This window comes from Eublepharis macularius, chromosome 13 (assembly GCF_028583425.1).
Source record: "Eublepharis macularius isolate TG4126 chromosome 13, MPM_Emac_v1.0, whole genome shotgun sequence".
Classification (NCBI taxonomy): Eukaryota; Metazoa; Chordata; class Lepidosauria; order Squamata; family Eublepharidae; genus Eublepharis; species Eublepharis macularius.
The window spans coordinates 61,136,947-61,155,074 of record NC_072802.1 but is presented as its reverse complement, the minus strand read 5'-3'; the positions used below and the strand labels follow the sequence as shown (position 1 = coordinate 61,155,074).

General features: G+C 43.7%; 1 protein-coding gene across 16 annotated transcripts in view; it reads left to right on the top strand.

The window, feature by feature from the left end:
• FBRSL1 (fibrosin like 1) overlaps positions 1-18,128 on the top strand; it is a 910,549-nt gene that overhangs the window by 392,918 nt on the left and 499,503 nt on the right. The gene's annotated exons all lie outside the window — the stretch shown is intronic.

The window sequence follows — 18,128 nt, the reverse complement described above, 5'->3', positions numbered from 1 at the left end:
CGCTGCCTCGCGCTATTCTTCGTCCACATCCCTGGTAGAATCGCGCAATACGGGGGCGGGTTTAGATCCGATGTCGCCGATGACGACATCGTGTTCATTTTTTCCCCCATTTTTTCATCAGATTTCCGCTATAGCGTTTTTTTTGCTAAATTGCTATGGTGAGGCTACACCCCTATGATGTCTGTGATTGGTTAATGTTATTCTATGCCTTCTTCTTTGAAATCCATTGGACCATTATTCTGGCGGGGTAATTTGAACTGATATTTAAGGTAGGGGGTGATCCAAACTCTCCAAATGGGCAGACTAATTATTTGACGCTTGAATGTAATGTTAGAATGACGGATTTCCACTATAACGGTAATTTCAACAGTTTAAAAAAAATAATTTTAACAGCCACCGATATTTCCGACTGTTTGGCACCCTAAAAATGGCACGGAAATGGTAATGACGCCACCCCTTGATGTCTCCGCGGGGATTTTGGAGCACCTCGATTAAGATTTATGGCCGGGGTTGTGCAACAATGCTGGGAAAGTCCCCTTTAAAAAGGGGGGGAGGGCGGGCAGGCAGGCATGCTGCGGAGAGAGTGGAAAAGCTTGATAATTGCACGGCAAAGAGGGATGGTGTTCCGGAAAGGCTGCAAACATGGAAGTGGGGTGGTTTGAAGGGGGCGGTCTCCTTGTGAAACGCTTCTATTTGTCCACATCCACGGTGAGAACCGCGCAAGAGAAGCGTTTGAATGCATGACAAATTCGTCTGAGGTGCAACGCGAAAGACGCGAGAGAATGACGGGATTGAGGTAAGAGTATGTGAACAGCCCTCTGAGAAGCGAATAATGGGCGGGGGAAAAGCGGAAGACTTGAGACGTGTGGATTTGGCCATCATTACATGTGAAACTCCCTGGCGTGTCTTGTTTGTACCTGAAGCTTACTTTCTGCATCTGCTTCTGACATGAGTTCTGCTGAAGCTCATATCCCTTCGTGCCTCACGGACCACCAGGTTTGCCAGCAGTGTGCAAGTGGATTGTGTACTAGAATGGGAGCGTGGGCATGAAACTGGAAGGAATGAAAATTCTGACCTGTTGTCATGATGTGATAGAAGCTGGATCAACCAACTAAACTTCTCAAATTCCTTTTGGTTGAGGCTCAGTTTGCCGCTGAGCACACATTTCATCGAGCATGAGACTCTCTGCTCCTGAAGACTCTGCCCTTTGTCATACCCCTTCCCCACCAGTAATCAGTCCTCAGCTGTCTTGCTGGACTTTGGCTAAACTCAGTCTACCTAAACTATTTTCAGCTGTGCTCCGCTCTGTTTGTTCCCTAGCCTCCCAGAAACCCCACTAAAGAAAGGAGAAGCCGCCTACTCGCCAACTCAGCCCTTGGACCCAGCATGTTTTCTGATCTGTCCAAGTCTTGCATAGACTTCTCTTCGGCCCCATTGTGTAAAGCCCCTTGTGTCCACTCAGGCTTGGAAATGACCCATGACACTTCTTGATCAATGTTAAGGATTTTAGATTTCCTTTGCAAAGCTCTTTTCCAGATTCTCTCTCTCTCTCTGTGTCTCTCTGTGTGGTACACACACGTACATGCTCTCTTGATTCATGACTACGAGCTTTTGATGAATGTCTATTCATTGCATCAAGGAAACACATCAGTAAATTGAAGGATAGTTTTTCGTGGTTGGGTTATGAGACATCTCATGCTGCATTTGGACAATTTAATATGTATATTAAATTTACTGTTGCTTTGAAGATCCCAGCTGTTTGATATTACCCTTTAATAGATGGTATCTTTATGCATAGATGACAGCAACATTAAAGCTGTCGGTTCTCATCTCTTCCCTCTGTGAAGTTGAAAAACCATCGTGTAAACATGGTCTAGCTTGCTCTATTAGCCTCAACCTAACACTTCTTCCAGTGTGCTAAATTTAACCTTGGTCTGTCAATGGTTGGAGTTAAATCAGTCATGCTTTCTTTCTTTCTTTCTTTCTTTCTTTCTTTCTTTCTTTCTTTCTTTCTTTCTTTCTTTCTTTCTTTCTTTCTTTCTTTCTTTCTTTCTTTCTTTCTTTCTTTCTTTCTTCCTTTCCTTTCCTTTCCTTTCCTTTCCTTTCCTTTCCTTTCCTTTCCTTTCCTTTCCTTTCCTTTCCTTTCCTTTCCTTTCCAGTAATCAGCATTTTAAACATTGGTGGGATTGGGCTCTTCATCACCCTTGTAAAAGTTGACCTCTGGTATAGCTTTGCAAACTATAAGCAGACCAGTTTGTCTTCTCTCCTTTTCATGGAATTTTGCGCAAATTGTGGAAGAGAGTTCCTAGGATTGTAGCAAATAGTGCGATTAAAAACGTCGGTGCGGTGTGCTTCAGCAATGAAAAAGGCAAACTTCATGTTAGGGATTATTAAGAGAGAGATTGAAAACAAAACAGCCAGTATTGTAATGCCCCAATATAGATTTGTGGTGCAGCCGCTCACTTGCGGGACTGACTGACTACAGTTCTGGCTGCCTCATCTCAAAAAAAATGATATTCCAGAGCAGGGCATTCAAAATGATCCTATGAGGAAAGGATGAAGATCCTAGGAATTTTTAGTTTAGAAAGAAAAGGCTGGGGGTAGGGGGAGAAGATTGACATCTTCTCCCCCTACCCCAATTCTAAAGAGAATTGTTCCTCTCCTTCCTAAAACACTAGAACTGGAGGGGGAGCACTCGGGAAAGCTGAAGAGCAATAGGTTCAAGACAAACAAAAGGAAACACTTTATGAGTCATTAAATTGTGGGATTCACCGCCAGTAGATGTGGAGATAGCTACTAGCAGATGGCTTTAAACGAGGATCTAGAGAATTTCATTGGGATTTTCAATTTCAATGAATTGCTTCTAGCTGTGGTGAGGGCTAGGAGGCAAAATGGGAGAAGTGTTGGCCCTTTGTGGCCCGTTTGGTCATCTAGGGGAACTGGTTGACTAGTGTATGAAACAGGATGCTGGATTAGACAGAACATCTATCTGATCCAGCAGGGCAACACATATATATTTAAAAATACATGATGATATCAGTCAGTTCCAGTGTCTGCATACAAGCATTTCCTATTACCACCTGGAATGAACATACAGAATGTGTTTCTTCCTCCACACATGACAGCAGAGAACCTTTGCATATAGTCCTTGCTTAGAATTGCAGGCACTGACTTTTCAGTGGTGGTTTAAAATAATAAAAAAAAGAGTCCTCTTTCAATCATAAAATCTTCAAACCTCACGTTGTTTTCTTTCTTTCTTTTTTAATGCCAGATATCCTTATTGAGAGGGGAAAAATTGCACCCTTAATTCAAAGGGAATGTTGCCCTGTGAGGCAGAACTCAATAAAACATATGAAAAAAAAACGTGGAAAAGGGCAAGCAAAGAAAATCAAATTGCAGTGTGTGAAACGATTTAAGGAGGGGCCTGGGGAATACATAATCTCCAAACTGCCAAGTTAGAGCACGTATAAAATATACAAACAAGCCTGATATTTTTCCCAGTTGATCTCATTATGAGGTATGCTCGGGATAGATAAATTCTGTTAGAATGCATTAGGGCTGGATTTTCAAGGAAACAAGTCAGATGTAATATGTTCAGCTGATTCCATCTTGTTTTGATACATCGGCTCCCCCCGCCGCCGCCACCACCCTTCGTAAGTCTCAAAGAAATGCATTTATAAAGCCAAACGGCTTGCTTTGCTTCAGGCTTAAAGCAAAGGCAGCTCAGTGACTTCCACTTGATTTGGGAAAGAACAGGCGCTTATAATTTTAGCACGCTCGTAATTTTCTGTGCTGGAGCTCAGCGAAGTCTGTGGTGTTTGGCACTTAATAGCCGCTTGCTTAATAGCCGCACAGTGTACTTGCTCATAATTTTCTAGAGCTTTTAAATGAGCCTGGACATGTAATTATTTGATAAGTATGTGCTTGCATGTACATGTGTGTATTTTAAATCTCCCAATTGCAGAGAATCATGGAACCAATACAAGGGTGGTCCAAGAGGAAATAGCGAGTAAAATAAGTCCCATTCTCAAAACCTGCAATGAATGTACACACAACAAAACTGTAATATATAGCCACGGGAATAGATCCAGAGGTGTTAACAGTATTAGCCTGTAGTTGCAAAATAGTAGAGTCCAGTAGCACCTTTAAGACCAACCAACTTTATTGTAGCATAAGTTTTCAAGAACCACAGTTCTCTTCATCAGATGCATCTGATGAAGAGAACTTATGCTACAATAAAGTTGGTTGGTCTTAAAGGTGCTACTGGACTCTACTATTTTGCAACTACAGGCTAATACTGTTAACGCCTCTGGATCTATTAGCCACGGTCTCTTGTGATTTTCCCAGAAGCATTGGGTTTGTCACTGTGAGCAAATGTGATGGTGGAGTAGATGTATTTGATCCGTTAGGGCTCTTCTTATGTCCTTATGGATGCTTTGAGCCACATTTCAAGTGGTTGAACTTATATGAACACACAAAGCTGTCTTATGCAGAATCAGTACAGGGTGCGGGGTCAGGTCTCAGCCCTTTACCTTGACGCTCAGGGTTTCTGGACACTTAGAGTGGAAGCTTGGAATGTTGAGCTCATCAGCTTATTCACATACTTAATGGCTGCTTCTTCTAAGGCTCTTAGGTATGCTGGTTTGTGCTCACTATTGCATATATATGTTGAAGAGAGCCAGTTTGGTGTAGTGGTTAAGCGCGGTAGGACTCTAATCTGGAGAACCAGGTTTGATTCCCCCCTCCTCCACCTGAAGCCAGCTGGGTGACCTTGGATCAGTCACAGCTCTTCCAGAGTTCTCTCAGCCCCACTCACCTTACAGGGGGATTGTTGTGGGGATAATAATAACATACTTTGTAAACCACTCTGAGTGGGTGTTAAGTTGTCCTGAAGGGTGGTATATAAATCAAATGTTGTTGTTGTTGTTGTTAAGATGGGACTGGAGTCACTGGCATTAGGATCTCAACTACCTTTTACATTAAGTGCATAATTTCCATGGGTAAAATTTTGTTGTTGTGGGGGGGGGGGATAGACCATTTCTTCAAAGGTCCTTTTCGCACTGAGACTTTAAAGCATTGCAGTATCTGTGCTGCTTCCAATGTTTGCAAGAGTTTCACATTTGCAAGGTAGTCACGGGACGTGGTACCAGTGTTTGTCCATGGTATCCCCAATTTCCCACCCTGTGGACATGCCGCGATTTTATTTTGAAGCTGCTGCCGAGTCGCATCTGGCCCAATTAATGTCAGCGCGAACTCTATACTCCCCTTCTGCTTCTCTTCTCCCCCCTCTCCTTTTCCCCAGGAGCTGATTGGTCTGTGCGGAATTAACCACTCTTACCCAGCTCTCTGAACTCCTTTTCCGCCATTTTTATCAGTAAAAGCTAGGTAAGGGTCCTAAGGCTGCCTCTTCCTTGGCTTCCTTCCTTCCAGGTATGCAAGCACTCTCTCATTTTTTTTTCAAAGCTAGAAACTATTCTTAACGTTGCTGCTTATTCCCTGCTAGCTTTAAAAGCCAGGAAAGGGTTAAATGTCTGCTTTTTCCCTTCCTCACTTGGGGTATGCACAGACTGTGTGTGAACAGAATACTGGACTAGATGTGCCTTTGGTCTGATCCAGCATAGCTCTTCTCATGTTCTTATTATGGTAGTAAATTGTACAGAGCACCAATATGGTATAGCAGGACTAAGCGTGAGAAAACATGGGCTTGCCTCCCTCTCTGCTTTAGATGATCATCTTAGGGCAGTCGCAGGACCTAAGCATGGAGAGAAAATGGTGACATTTCCCCTGGGAAGGCTCAGGGTGGCTCTGCTTCAGGCAGGAATTCTGCTACCATGATATAGTCTGTCACTTCAGAAATAAGTTTTTTTTCTTTCTTTTGCGATTTGGCAGACCTATGCATCATTAGGTTCAGGTTTTGTGCATTTGGCAAACTGTACTGGGTCCAAAGAAAACGATGTTCAGGCCAGTCCCATATACCCAGCCTAATTCACTTAATGATGGGCTGATTCTGCACACGTTGGATAATGCACTTTCAATGCACTTTATCAATCGTTTGAGGTGGATTTTTGTTCCGCACACGAAAAAATCTTTTCCAAATGATCTATAAAGAGGATTGGAAGTGCATTATCCAACGTGTGCAGAATCAGCCATGGTGTTAGAGATAAAAAAGGTGACCCCCACCCCCGGAAAGCAACCCTGAGTTCTGTGGAAGAAGTGCAAGAGACCAATGCAACAAGTAAGTGGTGGACTGTTTTATGCTCTAGTTTTGAGATGGCTCTCATTTCAGAGGATGAGAGTCGAGGATGTTTTCTGGCTACCTATACGTGTCCCCCCCCTTTTGCCTTCTTCTGTCGAATCTTCATAGAGTTACAGTTGTGACACTTTTTTAAAAAAAAAAGGCCAAGAAACAAACTTACAAAGACTTTGAAAAGAAACAAACAAAAACAGATGGCTGTAGCTTTGAAAGAGGGTTTTTTTTTAAAAAAAAATATGTTGGGGGGAATAAAGGGGGGGAAATCCCCCACAGCCTGTTGTAGCAGCTGTAGCTTCAGATCGCGTGGAAAATGAAGGCAGATGATTCAATTTGGCCTGTGCCCTGAGTACATTTCCAAATGCTTCTGTGTGCACGCAAGATAATGAACAAATATATTGAGATGGCACAAGATCAGTCCGAGTTTGCCGCCATGCAAGCTGCACAGCTCCCAGTAGGAGCGAACTAGCTTTGGTAGGTTAATAGGGGTGAGGGTCGTCGAGCCCAGCACCTTTCAGAACAACTTAAGAAAAGAATTTGTCTCCTTTTGCCCTGGGCTCCCAGTGGCACTCAAAGGGAGCTTTTGATAAATCGAAGTGTATTTATTAATAATGAGTATAGGGTGACGTGCCTGTGATTTAGAATTAGGTGCAACCAATTTTTTTTTTAAAAAAAGAATGTTTTGTGATGACATGAGCCCGGGGTTGGGAGTGCTTAAGATGATCTGTTATGATTAGATTGTGTGTGTTGTGATGCTGCAATGGTTATATACTGGACAAGGAAATCTGGATTCTTGGACAAAGATGCTTCTCCATCTCCCACTATTTCCTCTCTTGCGATCTCTTCCTTTCCAAGACACAAAAGAAGCCAGGGAAAACAAAAGAAGCCATGGCAGAGAGAGGAAAGCAAAGCTGTGTTTTGTAATGAGAGCCGAAGTTATTGCTGGAATGAGTTATGATATTTAATCACACTACATGATGTCCAACGGCGTGTGGTTCATAATTCTTGGCCGGGGCCGTGATTTGGGATTACCCATGAGCACCTGGAGCCTGTAAACGGGTTGGAGTTGTTCATGCCTTGCTGGTTCTCCCCTCTGGTTTCCCCTGGCCCTCTGCCCCTACCCTTTCCATCATGTTAGGCCCTATGCAGAACCGAAATGCAGTCAGATGTGTGTGTTCTACATAGGGCATTCCCATGTCCAGAAAAAGGACTTGTGTGGTTGCTCCAAGCATAAGAACATAAGAACATAAGCAAAGCCATGTTGGATCAGGCCAGTGGCCCATCCAGTCCAACATTCTGTCACACACAGTGGCTAGAAATCCAGTGCCATCTAAAGGACTGTCAGTGAGGCCAGGACACCAGAAGCCCTCCCACTGCCTTCCTTCCAGCACCAAGACAACAGAGCACCACCTCCCCACAAAGAGAATACCATCTATCTCCTGTGGCTAATAGCCACTGATGGACCTCTGCTCCATATATTTGTCCAGTCCCCTCTTGAAGCTGGCAATGCTTGTAGCTGCCACCACCTCCTGTGGCAACGAATTCCATGTGTTTATCACCCTTTGTGTAAAGTAGTATTTTCTTCTATCTGTTCTAACCCGACTGCTCAATAATTTCATAGAGTGCCCACGAGTTCTTGTATTGTGAGAAAGGGAGAAAAACACATCTTTCTCGACCTTCTCTAACCCGTGCATTATCTTGTAAACCTCTATCATGTCTCCCCTCAGTCGTCTTTTCTCCAGGCTAAAGAGCCCCAAGCGCCTCAATCTTTCCTCGTAGGGAAAGTGTTCCAACCCTTTAATCATTTTAGTTGCCCTTCTCTGTACTTTTTCCAGTGCTATGATATCTTTTTTAAGGTGTGGCGACCAGAACTGTACACAGTACTCCAAATGAGGCCTCACCATCGATTTATACAGAGGCATTATGATACCAGCTGATTTGTTTTCAATCCCTTTCCTAATAACCCCTAGCATAGCATTAGCTTTTTTTATGGCAGTCGCACACTGTGCTGACGTTTTTAGTGAGTTATCTATCATGACTCCAAGATCTCTCTCTTGGTCAGTCTCCGCCAGTTCAGACCCCATCAACTTGTATTTATATTTTGGATTTTTGGTTCCAATGTGCATTACTTTGCACTTGGCTACATTGAACCTCATTTGCCACATGGATGCCCACTCTTCTAGCCTTGACAGATCCCTTTGGAGTGCCTCACAATCCTCTCTGGCTTTCACCACCCTGAACAATTTCGTGTCATCTGCAAATTTAGCCACTTCACTGCTTAATCCCAATTCCAAATCATTAATAAACAAGTTAAAAAGCATTGGACCCAATACCGACCCCTGTGGCACCCCACTGCTCACCACCCTCCACTGTGAGAAGTGCCCGTTTATGCTCACTCTCTGTTTCCTATTAATTAGCCAGTTTTCGATCCACAAGAGGACTTGGCCCTTTATCCCATAGCTACTGAGCTTACTTAGGAGCCTTTGATGAGGAACTTTGTCAAAAGCTTTCTGGAAGTCAAGATAAACAATATCTATCGGGTCTCCCTTGTCCACTTGTTTGTTCACTCCCTCAAAGAACTCTAACAGATTGGTGAGACAAGATCTTCCCTTACAGAACCCATGCTGAGTTTTCCTCATCAGCTTTTGGTCATCAATGTGCCCACTAATTTTATTTTTGATAATAGTTTCCACCAACTTACCCGGTATTGACGTCAGGCTGACTGGCCTGTAATTTCCCGGATCTCCCCTGGAACCTTTTTTAAAGATGGGGACAACATTAGCTACCTTCCAGTCCTCAGGAACAGATGCAGAGTTTAATGACAGATTACATATTTTTGTGAGGAGATCTACAAGTTCACACTTGAGTTCTTTCAGAACTCTTGGATGTATGCCATCTGGGCCCGGTGATTTATCAGTTTTTAAATTATCTAGCAGTCGCATAACCTCCTCTCTCGTCACCTCAATGTGACTCAGGTCTTTCAAAACCCCTCCCAAAGTCAGTGCTTCCGGAGTGGGCATGCACTTCTTATCTTCCACAGTGAAGACAGAAGCAAAGAACGCATTCAGCTTCTCGGCCATTTCCCTATCACCCTTTAGTAATCCTTTTACGCCTTGGTCATCCAAGGGCCCCACGGCCTCCCTAGCTGGTTTCCTACTTCTAATATATTTAAAGAATTGTTTATTGTTTTTCTTTATGTTCTTTGCAATATGCTCCTCATATTCCCTTTTTGCCTGTCTGATCACAGACTTGCACTTTTTTTGCCACAGCTTATGCTCCTTTTTATCAACCTCACTCCGACTAGTTTTCCACTGCCTAAAAGAATCCTTTTTACCTTTTACAGCTTCTATTACATTGCTTGTTAACCATGCTGGCCTTTTCCTAAACCTATTTGTGCCTTTCCTAACCAGCGGTATATATTTAATTTGAGCTTCCAGGATTGTAGTTTTAAATAGTCTCCAAGATTCCCCAAGTGTTTTGACCTTTTTTACTTTCCCTTTCAGTTTCTTCTTCACGTACCCCCTCATCTCAGAAAAGTTACCCCTTTTGAAGTTAAACATGGCTGTGTTGGTCTTATTTGGCAATTTCCTATTTATACATATGTTGTACTCAATAACATTATGGTCACTGTTCCCAAGTGGTGCAATCACATTTACATCTCTCACCAGGTCTTCAGCATTACTGAGGACCAAATCCAGGATCACCTCTCCCCTAGTAGGTTCTGTAACCATCTGTTCCATAGCACAGTCATTGAGACAGTCTAGAAACTCACTTTCTCTCCCCCGATTCGAACACCCATTGGCCCAGTCAATGTGTGGGTAGTTAAAATCACCCATTACAACACAGTTTTTTTGTTTAGCAGCCATCTTTAATCCTGTCATCATTTTATAATCCTCCTCTATTTTCTGATCTGGAGGGCGATAACAAACTCCCACAGTTAAGTTTCCATTTGGGCCCGTAATTTCAACCCATAGCATTTCCAGAAGCGAATCTAATTCAGTTACCTTCTCAATCTTACTGGAATGTATACCTTCTCTGACATATAGAGCCACCCCACCACCAACCCTTCCCTCCCTATCCTTCCGATATAATTTATATCCAGGAATCACCGTGTCCCACTGATTTTCCTCATCCCACCAAGTTTCTGATATGCCCACAATGTCTATGGATTCGCCCAACACTAAACATTCCAGCTCCCCAATTTTACCTCGGACACTTCTAGCATTTGTATATAAACACCTGTAACTTCCCCGGCACACTTTGCCTCGAGACGTAGTTAGGTCATCTGCACTGTTTGTCTCCATCTCAGTTGACAACTCTAATCTATCTCCCTGTAGAAGTGTTATACCTAGCCCTTCATCTCTCTGAGATGAACCATCCTGAACCAGAGACACTTTATCTCTTGTCGGCTTTCCCCTAGCATTTAGTTTAAAAACTGCTCTGCCACCTTTTTGATTTTAAGTGCCAGCAGCCGGGTTCCTTCTCGGGACAAGTGGAGACCGTCTCTCTTGTACAGCTCCCGCTTGTCCCAAAAAGAATCCCAGTGCCTAACAAACTTGAACCCTTCCTCCCTACACCATCGTCTCATCCACGCATTGAGACTCCTGATCTGCGTTTGTCTCTCTGGCCCTGCGCGTGGAACAGGTAGCACTTCTGAGAAGGCTACCTTGGAGGTCCTGGCCTTGAGTCTCCTGCCTAACAGCCTAAATTTTTGTTCCAAGACCTCACGACTGCATTTCCCAACATCGTTGGTTCCAACATGGACCACGACCGCTGACTCTTCCCCAGCACTATCTACCAGCCTATCTATAACACCTATCTATAAGCAAAGACATGGTTAATCTTAATGCATCTACCGGGGAACTGCTGGCTAATTAGAACCTGTTTACTGCTATGAACTGGGGCATGTTTACAGTTCACAATACCCATATTTTGAAATAAAGTTTTTTAGGGGTTTACAGTGTGACAACCATGTTACAGTATACATTGCATTGTTCTTAAATGCTTGCAGTATCATATCAACCTGTAATGCTTAGTATGGTATAAATGTCAACAGTAACACTCCAGGATAAGGGTTGCCAGGTCCAGTTTGGGAAATTCCTGGAGATTTGGATGGTGGAGCCTGGAGAGGGTGGGGTTTGGGGAGGTGAGGGGCCTCAGAATGGTATAATGCCATATAGTCCACCCTCCAAAGCAGCCATTTTCTCCAGGGGAACTGATCTCTGTCACCTGGAGATCCGTTGTAATTCCAGGAGACCACCTGGAGCCACCACTTGGAGGCTGAACCTAGAAAAAGCCGAAAGCAGAGGGCAATACCAATGAAAAGACAAGGAGCCAGTGGCGGACATTTCTGCAGTTCATGATGTACCACCAGAGAGTCTCAAGGTGGTTCTTTTCAGGTGTGTTTGTTGGTGCGATTCCTGAGGAAGGATTAACGAAACAAGTTATTAGCTGGTTCCTTGTTGAGTCGCAGGAGTCCTTGAGCCTCTCAGATAACAGCACCTGTGGAAAAAGAAAGATAAAGAAAATATTTTTATTATTGAAGAATCTTTCCTTTCAATAACTTACCTGTTATGTCAATATGCTGTTGGTTTGTCACCTATTTACAGCACCTGCAATGGAAAATAACAGTGTATTGTAATTGCCACTGACCTATGGATATTTTGTAAATTTTGTACTCTTTTATATTTACATTTAGAATTATATTACTGTATTTGAGCTTATAATATGTTGCATTTTTCACTTTATATATTTATAGCAATACTTTTTGTAATACACCTTTAATATATTTAAATTCTTTTCATTGGTGTTGCCCTCTGCTTTCGGCTTTTTCTAGTTTCTCTCTCTGAGGGGTGCTCCTTTGGTTTGCTTACCACCTGGAGGCTGGCAAGCCTAGGATGAAAGCAATTTGCAAATGCCATATAGGAAGCATGCATTTCTCAAGTGAGAAATCAGTACTGTTACTATAGGCATAAAATACATGTGTGACTAAGCAGTAGGGTTACTAATAACATAACATTTGATATGTATACCGCCCTTCAGGACAACCTAATGCACACTCAGAGTGGTTTACAAGGTGTGTTATTATTATCCTCACGACAATCACTCTGTGAGGTGGGTGGGGCTGAGAGAGCTCTGAGAGAGCTGTGGCTGACCCAAGGTCACCCAGCTGGCTTTAAGCGGAGGAGTGGGGAATCAAACCCGGTTCTCCAGATTAGAGTCCTACCGCACTTAATCACTACACCAAACTGCTTGTAGCTGCCAGTTTCTTATTAATTCTCTGGTATGCCTAGAGAGCTTTTATCATAGGTCCAATTTTTCCTTTTTCTTCAGTTTGACTACCCTGTTAAACTAGAATACAAAATTATCCATATGAAATCATCTCTTATATCACTCTTACTGTTATAGTCATGTAGGGTTGTATATGGTGCTTTACAGAACTAGGTAGACAAAGAAAAAGATGCCCCTGTCTCAAAATGTCTGCCTTCATTTTGACAGTGGAACACTGGGGGAGACAACTGAGAGGGCAAAAGCAGTTACACATAAATCTCATTTCACTGAGAAGAAAGGAAAGAAGGATTAAATTTACTCTGAGATGTGTGCGGGGAGTGTGTGTGTGCATCCCAAGACATAACTTCTTACTCCATGTATTCTTTACCCTTCTTTAAATCGGCTGACCTGTAGGGATTCATGCCTCCTTTGTACATTGAAATGTTTAGTGTTTGGGTCATTTTTGCCCTCACTTGCATAGATCAGGAAAGTGAAATGACCATATAGGGAGAAAGTGATAAAATATGTTTCATTTTCTCCCTAGTGTCTTTGCTACTGTTCTATTCCTGTACTGCCAAAGGGAAGTATTTAATAAAGCGTAGATTTTTAACTCCCCTTTGCAACTGGTGTCATACTCAGCAGAACCCTCAAGGGTTTCCCCCCATTTTTTAAATTTCTGTGACTGACTTTGAGAGTCTCCTCAGCCCCACAACGATGAGTAAAATACATTTTTGTGCTGTCAAAGGTAAACCAGAGGCATTGTGCAAAGTGATATCTGAAGGAGAAGAGGGAAGTGGCACCAGGTCAGTGCTCTGGGAAGCAGCAATTCCAGGCATAAAGAGATCATTGTTGAATAATTCACTACCTTTTAAAAAAAAAAACTTCCCTGCAGACAGAAATCTAGCACAAGTGGGAGAAGGTTTCTAGCCTAGCCCTTCACCTGTTCTGCTCCACCTACTCCTACTCCTCCACTCACAGCCAGAAGTAGTACAATCCATTCTACCACCTTGGTACTCTACCACCTCACTTTATTGCACTTGTCAATCAAGGTTAAGATCATTTCAGCCCCAAGACCCCTGATAATTTACCTGTGACTTCGGTTGATTATTGGAAGGGTGGTCAAGGATAACAACAGCCTAAGCAAACTAAGAGCTGCTTCGCATTGATATAGATGGTATTTGTTGAAAGAAAAGTCCATATACTGTGAAAGGGACATGCATGTCTCCACATGCATCAGGAAAATGTCTAGATGGGTAGGCATGTATCAGTAGGAAAGAGCAAGAGTCCAGTAGCACCTGCAAGACTAACAAAATTTCTGGTAGGGTATGAGCTTTCGTGAGTCACAGAGCTGAATTTTGTTAGTCTAATAGGCGCTACTGGATTCTTGTTCTTTCCTACAGGAAAATATCTGTTAACATTTTTATTCCCCTCTTCTGGACATGGTTCCCCTGTCCTCTGTTCTGTTATCACAACAACCCTGTAAAGTAGGTTTGTATGAGAAAGGGAGTGACTGATCCACAGTCACTCAGTGAGTTTCATGGCTTAGTGGGGATTTGAAATCTGGGTCTCTCTGCTCCTCTCACACTCTTAAGTCCTACACCATGCTGACTTTGTGTGGTGCCATGGCAGCTTCCTGAGCCAAACTACATCTCCTCTTTCCACCCTGTGTTTTATCTTGGTGGACACTACGGTTTCTGCGTGAAAAGTGTGCTGCAGCTGCATGCTGACTTACTGCCCTTGTTGCCGTTGCACTGGTGCATGCCGCACTTCCAGGGCTGGAACTTTGGGGGCCTAGAAATGGTGGTCTAGAGAGCCAAGAGTTTGGCTTCCATTTCTCAGGGAGACCCACTGAATATAAGCCATCAAGCAACTTCAGGAAAGAAGTTTCCCAGTTGTTTTCATGGGAATCCAGATCAGCCAAGGATGCCCCTGAAACCAATACATCCCATTTAGCGAAACAACTTGTCCTCTTAGCTCAGTCCTGCGTGTGTCTCATTAAGGTAATTACCAATGAATTAAGGCAGGTTGGCTCGGTGCTCTGGCAGCGGGGGTGAGGGCTCCCCTGTTGGCAGGCAGCAGGTGTAAATGAACAAGATCTGTCGAAAAGGCTGATGGCCCTCTTAATTCACAGCAGCAAACAGGGGACAGAGGTACTGAAGCAAGTTTTAATAATTGATATTTACTCTGAAAGGTTAATGGCTGCAGTGATGCTTCTAATTTGCTTGCCCACGCAAGACCTTGTTAGGTCAGACTGTCTCAGTTTACTTGTGTGTGTGTGTGTGTGGAAGTGCACATTCTCTTTTTAAGAAGGAAAAAAAAACTTTTTAAAGAAGGGAAGGTGCTGAGAATGCTTTTATCTGCCCAAAGAGTGAGGGTAGTCCTCCAAACTCTTTAAGTATCTGATCTAAGTAATAATAAAGCACGGTCCAAACTCTGAAGCATCTGATTTAAGTCATTTTATTCATTTATTTATGTATTCAACTTATATACTCGTGGCGCAGAGTGGTAAGATGCAGTACTGGAGCCCAAGCTCTGCTCACGAACTGAATTCGATCCTGGCGGAAGCCGGGTTCAGGTAGCCAGCTCAAGGTTGACTCAGCCTTCCATCCTTCCAAGGTCGGTAAAATGAGTACCCAGTTTCCTGGGGGGTAAAGTGTAGATGACTGGGGAAGGCAATGGCAAACCACCCCGTAAAAAGTCTGCCAAGAAAACGTCGTGATGCGACGTCCCCCCATGGGTTAGTAATGACTCGGTGCTTTCCCTTTGAATGAATGAATGAATCTGCCTTCAAGTCATAATTGACTTATGGCAATCCCTGGTGGGGTTTTCATGGCAAGAGATTGGTTTGCTATTGCCTACTAACCAAGGCCAAGCCAACTTAGCTTCTGCGATCTGATGAGATCAGGCTCTCCTGGGCTATCCAGGTCAGGGATGAATACTTTGTAGATACTTCGTCCAAAAAATTTTTTTTTTAATTGTAAAGAATAGAACTATGTATATTTATATTTTAAACATAAATGTATTACTAATATGTAGAGCAAGATTAGAGATCAACAAGATTTTCGATGGTGTAAGCTTTCAAGAGCCAAACACCAGATTTGGATGCTCTCATTGGTCTTTAAGGACCTGCTGGTCTTCAGTCTAGTTCTTCTACTGCAGACCAACTCAGCTACCCACCCAAAACAAATAATATATATTATTTGTTGCTGTATGTTTTTATCCTGCTCTCTCTTCATTATATTTGTACTTACTTCTTCCATTTATTTGCATTGTTCAACATGTTGTGTTTAATATTTATGCTTTGTGTCAGATTTCTGCTATCCTTGTCCTATTGCATTGTTTGTGAACTGTTTCTTCATCCTACTGATTAAGTTTAACTTAATGGGTTCAGTCCCACTGTCTGGGGTCCGAGGCTCAGCCCCCAGACTTGCCAAGAGGAACAGGTGGGGGATGGCCAGGAGGCAGCTACTCAGCTACCCCGACAGACCAGGCCCCAAACTTGCCAGCAACAGAGGAAGGTAGAGAGACACCCAAGCCTCAGAGAGTCAAATGGGGCAGGTGGAGGCCGGCCAGCCCCACCCTCCAGTGGGAGGCTAGGAGCCAAGGCAGAAAGAGTGAGAGTAACCAGGAGGGGACTAGCGCAGAGGGAGAAGGCACAGGAAACAGGGACAGCCAGCCAGCAGCAAGCCAGCCAGCAACCTTACCGGCAGTAGTGGAAAGGCAGCACAGAGCCACGCCCTAACCTGCAGGCAGGCTAGAGGGGATCAGCCAGAACCAGGTGGGGCTGAGAGCAAAGCAGGCACAGGTAGGGCTGGCTGAGGCAATTAGCATAAAAAGCCCAGCAGCCAGCAAAGGAGGCACAGGTGTGGCTGCCCAAGGCAGCCAGCAAAGTAACCACAGGTGTGGCTGCCTAAGACAGCCAGGGCTGTGGCTAGGGTGCTGGGGGCATGGCTGGCAGGTGGAGCCAGGAATGGGTGAAGGGATATAAGGGAAGTCCACCCACAGGGCGTGGTGAGTTGTGTAGTAGCGAGGAGGAGGTTAGGAGAGTTAGGTGTGAGAGAGAGACGGAGAAGGAGTTGGTGCAAGCATGTGAAGAAGAAGAGGAGGAGGAGGAGAGAGAGTATGACAGACCAGGAAGGGAGTTGGAGGGCCGGCCAGAGGCAGGCAGGACGGAGGAATGGATGAGAGGGAGAGAGGGTGATGCAGACACACACCCCTGGCCATAAACCCAACACCAGAATGGGGCCTGCAGGCTGCCACCCATAAGCCTTTGACAACTGGTAGGACAGCAGGAACCGAGAGGCCCCAGCCTAATTGTGGCAAAGGCGCCACCCAAAGATCCAGAACAGGTGCTAGTATGTCCGGTGCAGCCATGCCTGGACGCAGACCTGACACCCACATTTCCATTTGTTAAGACTTCTAATTTTACACCGGGGAATCAGAGGATCCAAATCAGTTTGTTGTCGATAAGAAAGTATAAGAACAATAACCTCCACAGGAAAGAAATGGACACAAGCTGATATTTACGTGCACGACCCACAGTCTGAATAGAGAAACACACATTTTCCTGCTTTTATATGTGAAAATCCATGCTCTCGAAAATGTAGTATTCCTTTCACATGTATCAAAACCTGAAAATACACGACGTGTTTCTTCATTCACAGAATATGGTGACCGCATTCATTGGAAGCATCACAGCTAGCATCCCTGTACACATAGTTAGATCCCTCCAAACATTACATCTGAAAAGGTCTTGTATGAACGTAATCAAAGAAACAATAAGCAAATCCTCTCAACTGCGTGTATGTGTGCTATTCCTGAGGGAGTGTATACTAGAGACTTCCTCATTGGTCCAATTTCTGATTGCCTCGGGCCACCCTACTTGTGGGCCAGCTTTGGCAATCACTGGTGTTGGTGATGTGAGCATGGCTGTTTTTTCTTCCAAAGAGTATTCCTGGAGGGTGAGGGAACCATTTATTTTGTTCAAATGGTTTTTTAGAATTGTTTTTAAACTCAAAAAGTTTGTAAAGCAGGGATGACACAAAAAGCAATTTTAAAGAAAAATCTCATGCCATTAAAAATACCTGTTGATATAATTTCTAGTTCCAAGTTGATTATGAATAATACAAATAACGCTTCCTCCTGCCTCCCGTTCATGATGGAATTAAGTGAAGATCTTGTAAGAGGTCTCAAGAATATTGTTTGATGTTTTAAAACTTCTGCCTGCCCTTCTTTCTCTCGGTTTTGCCATTTATTCAGGTCTTGTAAATAATGAGGCAGCCTCCAGTAAAGAAGAGGGAGGGCATACATGACATAGCCTTCCGTGTGGCTTTTCCACCTTGGAATGTAAATGGTGGGGATGTTAACTTGCAAGCCCTCAAACAAGACTAACGTAGCTTGATAGCCAAGTGCATAAGTTTGGAGCCAAAAATATCCTCAATTCTGCTCTCACTTCTGCAATGAACTTACTTGGTAGCTCCGGGGAGCCCGCATTTCTCAGCCTTAGAGCCCAAATCTGCAATATGGTGGGTGATGATATCAACCTATCTTGTTGGCCTTTGGTAACAATTGCCCAGTTCTTGTTTATACATGCAGCAGGACAAGGAGG